The sequence below is a fragment of the Taurulus bubalis genome (assembly GCF_910589615.1).
Source record: "Taurulus bubalis genome assembly, chromosome: 7".
In the NCBI taxonomy this organism is placed as follows: Eukaryota; Metazoa; Chordata; class Actinopteri; order Perciformes; family Cottidae; genus Taurulus; species Taurulus bubalis.
In genome coordinates this window covers 1,986,583-1,994,323 of record NC_136595.1, presented here as the reverse complement: position 1 = coordinate 1,994,323, position 7,741 = coordinate 1,986,583, and positions in this window count along the sequence as shown.

The following is a 7,741-nucleotide window of genomic DNA, read 5'->3' as shown; positions in this document are numbered from 1 at the left end:
GTGGTCGCCAGGAGGCCGTACGTTCCAGCAGGACCACTTGCTTTGTAGACGCCGAAGTTAACGGCGATGAGCGGAGTTTTCCGATGATTCCTGGGAACTTTGCCAAAGAAGTAATCCTGAAAGTACAACTCATCAAACAAGAGCAAGTGCATGCATCTGTTTTTGAAGTGATCCCACTCCTCCCCCATTGGGAGGCTGAATTAATATAAGGTGACATGTACAGTGTAGGGGGGCTTTCTACAAACATTTAACCATAATGGAACAATACAGCCCAAGAGGGAACTGAGAAGGACAGAAATTGGGTTATTGTGTTTTGGCAACAAGACAAATGAAAGCAGGAATGTTGAAGGTTTAGTTTAGTTTGAGCTCAGCAGTGGACATAAAGAGACAGGCAGGGCGCGGTGGTGTTTCTTCTGCTGAATGTAGGTGTGTCCGTGAGTCATGGAGCCGGGAAATTAAAATGATATCAATGTCGGTCAGTGTCTGTCTGAGTTTTGGTGCCATTGGCAACTTGGCACACGTGACGAGATTCTGACAGCGATTGATGAGATTTCCAAAGAAATTCTGTTTCATCTCCCAATGTTTTCTCAAAATTCCCTTTTAAAAAGATGAAAGAGAAAGAAACGGTTGTGAGTCATCCCCTGAGATGTAAGCCACAGAATCAGACATTTTAACAAAATCTTTAACAACATAAAAATTAATAAAAGATCCAACTTAAAATGAGTTTGTGAACTGTGATGATGTTTACAATGGACAGTTTGGGTCATACATGTACTGTTCCCCTTGTTTCTCTTACAAAGGGTGTTGGCTAACCTGCAGCTTTGTTTCCTCAATTAATGTGGAAGAGAAACAACAGAAAGACTGTTCACTGATCTGTGAAGCTCCAGTAAATGCTTTATTAATAAGTAAAGGCACAGGTTCCATCGTACAAACCGCTCGGTTCCAGTAGAGTATAGTTGTTACAGAGAACCTGGAGTAACAGTCACCGGAAACATGTTGACTTTTATGTAACCTACCAGTGTAACAACAGTTAATAACTACCGTAAACAAACAACAACCGGCCTGAGCGGACGTTCTTACACAAAGTAACGAGCATGAAGTCAACATTTTCTTTCGCGTTACGTCGGACACAGACAGCGGTCTCCTGGCGAAAGACCTGCGCCTGTTTGACCCGCCAGCAGCCCCTGGTGTACTTTTTACTTGGTATGCTGCCGCTCAGTGTACTGCCGCTGTAGTGTTATGTGTAGAATTAGTTTAGGAGACCGTTGAATCTTTGGCTAACTTTATTAGCTCAACATTAGCATAACACTGAGCCTGTGACTTACAGCCGCTTGATGTACTGCTTCTTGGTGTACTGCTTCTTGGTGTACTGCTCTTCTTGGTGTACTGCCGCTTGGTGTACTGCCGCTTGGTGTACTGCCACACGGTGTACTGCTTCTTGGTGTACTACCACTTGGTGTACTGCTTCTTGGTGTACTGCCGCTTGGTGTACTTTTTTACTTGGTATGCTGCCGCTCAGTGTACTGCCGCTGTAGTGTTATGTGTAGAATTAGTTTAGGAGACCGTTGTATCTTTGGCTAACTTCATTAGCTCAACATTAGCATAACACTGAGCCTGTGACTTTAGCCGCATGGTGTACTGCCTCTTGGTGTACTACCACTTGGTGTACTGCCGCTTGGTGTACTGCTTCTTGGTGTACTACCACTTGGTGTACTGCTTCTTGGTGTACTGCCGCTTGGTGTACTGCTTCTTGGTGTACTGCTTCTTGGTGTACTGCTTCTTGGTGTACTGCTTCTTGGTGTACTACCACTTGGTGTACTGCTTCTTGGTGTACTGCTTCTTGGTGTACTGCTTCTTGGTGTACTACCACTTGGTGTACTGCTTCTTGGTGTACTGCTTCTTGGTGTACTGCTTCTTGGTGTACTGCCACACGGTGTACTGCCACTTGGTGTACTGCTTCTTGGTGTACTGCTTCTTGGTGTACTGCCACACGGTGTACTACCACTTGGTGTACTGCCACTTGGTGTACTGCTTCTTGGTGTACTACCACTTGGTGTACTGTTTCTTGGTGTACTACCACTTGGTGTACTGCTTCTTGGTGTACTGCCACACGGTGTACTGCCACACGGTGTACTGCTTCTTGGTGTACTGCCACACGGTGTACTGCTTCTTGGTGTACTGCCACACGGTGTACTGCTTCTTGGTGTACTGCCACACGGTGTACTGCTTCTTGGTGTACTGCTTCTTGGTGTACTGCTTCTTGGTGTACTGCCACACGGTGTACTGCTTCTTGGTGTACTGCCACACAGTGTACTGCTTCTTGGTGTACTGCCACACGGTGTACTGCTTCTTGGTGTACTGCCACACGGTGTACTGCTTCTTGGTGTACTGCCACTTGGTGTACTGCTTCTTGGTGTACTGCCACACGGTGTACTGCCACTTGGTGTACTGCTTCTTGGTGTACTACCACTTGGTGTACTGCTTCTTGGTGTACTGCTTCTTGGTGTACTACCACTTGGTGTACTGCTTCTTGGTGTACTACCACTTGGTGTACTGCTTCTTGGTGTACTGCTTCTTGGTGTACTACCACTTGGTGTACTGCCACTTGGTGTACTGCTTCTTGGTGTACTACCACTTGGTGTACTGCCACTTGGTGTACTGCTTCTTGGTGTACTACCACTTGGTGTACTGCTTCTTGGTGTACTGCTTCTTGGTGTACTGCTTCTTGGTGTACTGCTTCTTGGTGTACTGCCACTTGGTGTACTGCTTCTTGGTGTACTACCACTTGGTGTACTGCCACTTGGTGTACTACTTCTTGGTGTACTGCCACTTGATAATCTCTTGCTCTGACCGAATGCAAAAACCTAAATTCAGTAATTTAATGTGTTTGTGGTTTGAGGGCACTGCTTCGTGACATATGGTGATGAAAACCAGTATTGTTGAACAGTTGAACAGTTGCTGAGAATCAATTACAAATGTATCATGATATAATTGTTCCTGAGAATATCTTCACCAATGTGTGCCCAAACATCCCAAAATAAATGCATGATGATGAACTGTATTGTTGGAAAGCCACAGACCAACAAACACTCGTGTGTTTTCCTCTGCGCTGACATGCTGTTTTCGGTCTGCCTGGCATGGGTGGAGCAGTTCTATTCAGCGGTGAAAACCGGTTCCACCGGAAACTGTCTGCTGCCGACTGAAAAGCATGAGGAATCACACAAACAAAGGCCAAACAGAACGAGTGAGCAGCATCGAGCCGGCGTGTGACGCTCCTGCAGAGACAGCGCTTCCTCATAAGAAACACCTACGATGCAGACGCCACTGTCTACTGCGAGTCCTCTCCCAGCCGTTATCAACACCTCATGGAGGCTGAATGACAGCACTGAAATTCATTGAAATACCTGCCAGCAGTTATAACTTCCGTGAACATAACATAGCTCTAATAATATCTGATGATTACACGGTTTGATTTGTCGTCTGTTTAAAATCATTCACAGCCGGGTAGTTACGATATAATAAAATAACTTTCTTTCTTTCTTTTTTTTTATTTATTTGCCTTTTCTGTGTACTATCATAAACTAATATACCATTAACACTTATATGGACTTATATCTACATTCACAAGGGTTTTCTGTATATGCTAGATTTTTTAATTATTCAAATAGCCCTTGGGGTTGAGGAGATATTCAGTATTTAGTTGAATGCAAACCATTCGCATGGCTGGGGTTAAAAAGGTTAAACTTCTTATTAATGTGTTCAAAACCCAAGAAAACATTTTGAGCTTCTTTGTAACCTCCTATTTCATATCTATAGTTTCTGCAGCAGTTATAGAGGCTTGTAAGTTACAACCCATTCATAACTCAGTGCTGATACGTGCTTCATGGTAGGTGTTCACTTTGTTAACACTTTGACCCAAAGAGATCCTGCTGTCTAAACCACAGACCGCTGATCATCCACCATTGTTGTGCTACAAGTTACTGACATAAAACATCACTGTTTGGAAAGGAGGCTGGGTGTCTGGAGGACATTATGTGATGCAGGGAGATGACGCAAAAAGCAAAATATACAACTGGAGGCACCATGGGGTTACCGGGTCGTTCATCTCAAAACTTTCACCGATTTTGCTTCTGCTCCATACAGAAATGAAAAAGAAATGCATCACAGTGAACACGAGGCAGTAACCACAATCAACTGGTACTATAATGAAGTGGCTCTTCATATAATTCACTCACTCAAACGTGTATTTTGTGTCCTTTTGTTTATGAGTGAGTGACTCTCTGTCGTCAAATGAATGGAAGACGTTTATATGAAGCGATGAGTCATGAAAACAACACGCAGCATTTCCCAATAATTCATCCAGTCGTGTCAGGACACAACAAAAATGTGTGTGTGTGTGTGTGTGTGTGTGTGTGTGTGTGTGTGTGTGTGTGTGTGTGTGTGTGTGTGTGTGTGTGTGTGTTGTGGGAGATAACAAGGAAGCTAGAGAGAGATAGAGGTCTCCTCAGTGAGTTTTCTCTGGTCTGTCAGGTCATCGTGGCCTTCGTCTGTTACCAGGCAGTTCCCTCCACATTCGTCCTCCTCCTCGTCTTCCTCGTCTTCCTCGTCCCACTTTCTCTGCTCATGTTTTCCCCAGACTGAAACATGACCCCTGAGTAATGGAAACCTGTGGCTGAGTAACGTGAGCGTTCAGGTCAGCCGCTCAAACAGAGTCCACCCTGTTCACAGCTCTGAACGCTGTTTAAGCCGAAATAAATGTGAATTACAGCAGAAAGTTGTTGCAGAACTCATGTGGGCGTTTCGGCTGGCTTGACTCATATCGCTGGTTACCTGAATAGGAAATAATCCGTCGGCGGTTATTAGAAGCCTATTGTGTAATGTGCATGTGTGTTGAGGTGTAATGCAGTGAAGGACATTCTTCATCGTAGAAACTTGTTGCGTGTTGTTGTTTTGAGAACACGCAGAACTAACAGGGCTGGACATGTTGTTCTGCAGGTGGATACAGAAGCCCTGAGAGGAAAGCACAATTCTGGCAATCCATTTTAAAAGTCTGATCTAAACGGTTATCTCTCCTGTGTTTCATTTTTTTGTTTTTGTCTTTCTAAGTTCCCCATTTGTTTCACATCTTTGAAAGACGTGTGTTTGTGGCCACAAGAGGCTGAAGCGCACCAGAGGACATAAAACTAAATGAACTGTGAAGAATCAAAAAGAAAACGAGTGTAACCCAGAGATACGATTGTACATCTCTGTAAACTCACATCTCATATTGAATAAATGCGTTATTACCTTGTGCAAGTCAAGTTTTAAATGTGTTATAAAGAAACAAAGGTGAAACATCCTGTAAACTATTTGATTTGGCTGGTTTATAAAGTGCATATCTCAGTTCATGTTGGAACAGTGCTTTATAAATGATGAATGAAGTGTTTACGCATGCTTTACTAATAGTGTGTTGTTATAAAGTTTTCTCCCGAGCTTCTGATCAAAGTGCACCTGTCCCCCGACCTGTCAGCACACCTGTTCCTGTGCTCCTCTGGGCTCGAGGTGAACAGCTGCACGTCACTGTGGGAAAGCATCGCTGCGTTGGATCTCTGGGCGGTGGCCTTAAATACGACACCGACAATTTCATGAGAACGCGACGCAGACTTCAGGAATGTTTGACTCTCTAACGTCACCAGCAGGGAGAGCGTCTGCCACTGAGACATAGCAGCAGAACCACAGAGCGGAGGTCAGAGGTCAGAGGTCAGAGCCCTGCTGCTGCTCCATCTATGCAACTTACAAGTAGTTGGTACAAAATACATAGTATACACTAAATAAATTGAATTTTACAAGCACATTACATTATTCAGATCCTTCATTTCCCCATTGTTTTGGATTGTGGCATACAGTTAATCATTTATCTTTTTCCCCCAGGTAACATTTTTGTCATCTTCTTTTTAACATCTTGATGAAGATCGCTGCACAAGGTTTAAAAGAATATAAAAACATTTTGTTGGGAGGAAAAACAGACAACAACTCCTCAGACTCTTGTTGAATGTTCCTTTATGAATAAACAATATGCCGACTACATCTGTCGGGTTTTCAGTGTGCCGTTGATGGACACCAGTGTTATTATCTCGGCCAGAAGATTACGTATGTGATCTTGTGCGTGCGTGAGTGCATCTCTGTGTCCGTCTGTCCACGGATAATCTGCAGAATGGATTCAATTTAATTTGTATAGCCCAAAATCACAAATCACAAATTTGCCTCAGAGGGCTTTACAATCTTTACACACAGTTCAGGAAAAACAAATATATTCTAACGAGGAGAAAAAAGGAAGAAACCTTCGGGAGCAACAGAGGAGGATCCTCTATCAGGATGACAGAAGCAATAGATGTCATGTGTGCACAATGAACAACGTAACAGAGTTAAAACACATTCAATGCATATGACAGAAATTATTCATATAATGAGTAGTAGGCATGATGAGAAAGTTACAACTACAAAAATAACAGCAACAGTGGACCTAGTAGAATAGCAATGATAAAGTGTTTGTGCTCATTCATGACTGCATGCTCAAGTGATTCACACTTTTTGAAAACGCGTTCTGTTGACAACATTGTACTGACTGTTGTATACCATCGTTGACGACTAGTAGGTGATAAACCCAGACTCCAGTGAAGCGCGTCCGCAGGAGGAGAGCTAGCTAGCTGTTAGCCGCCGATGGGCAGCATAGTCTTGCAAACAGAGGTAATAGCTTTCATGCTAATACAGCTGACAGCTAACGGAAATCAACACACAGCTGCTGTGTGTTGATTTCCGTTAGCTGTCAGCTGTATTAGCATAACATGCTAGGAAGGATCCCACATCCTGCATGTTGGAGAGCCTGCTGCTTGTGCATTCCTGCCTATGTGGATCTGCTTTCCATAATTACTATTATGCCCATAAGGCTTGTGTGTCGGTGTCTGTTAATGTGCTTGCACAGAGTGTCATGGCATGCTGGGACTTGAACCAACAACTGACACTGTGTTTATGCCACCTCAGCAACAACAGTACTCATATGTCCGGTCCTGGGGGGAATTTCTTCACATTTGGCACAAAGGTCCACTTTGACCACCAAATTGTAATCAATTGTTACTTGAGTCAAAGGTCACTGTGCCCTCACATTACCGTGACTCAAGAATCAATATGCTAATTGGGACAATGTCACACAAATATCTAATATGATGTCGTTTGTTCCTCTCTGTTTTAAATTGTGTATTTTTTCAGGAAACCCAAAGATGTCTGTGCCAACAGTTCATTGGAATTACTTCATACTGACGTTGAAAAGAAGTGAAAGTGTAGCTCAAACCGTCTCTTTGCTTTTAGGTAAAACCCTTAAGGAGTGTCTTCAAACAGGTAATTACACCGTTTATGTGGAACGGCAAATAAACACACCTCTGGGAGTGCCACACCCTGACTGCACCAGTACACAAGCATTAGTGCCAGCTCTAACTTATACTGAGGATGGGTGAACTCAGGACACCATCTTTGCATGTAGCACACATGCTGTTGTCCCAGTGGCCACCGGGGGCAGCGCAGTCCGCATATCAGGGAGCTGGGACTCTGCTGGAATGTGACAGATGAGCAAGAATGTAGACAAACGCAGGTGATTCTATGGAAGGTCATTTCCATCAGTAAAAGAAAAGAATAAGATGAAAATCCAGCCGTGATAGTGAAAATATCCCCATGGTAAATCATAACGAAACAAAAAGTTAGAATTATG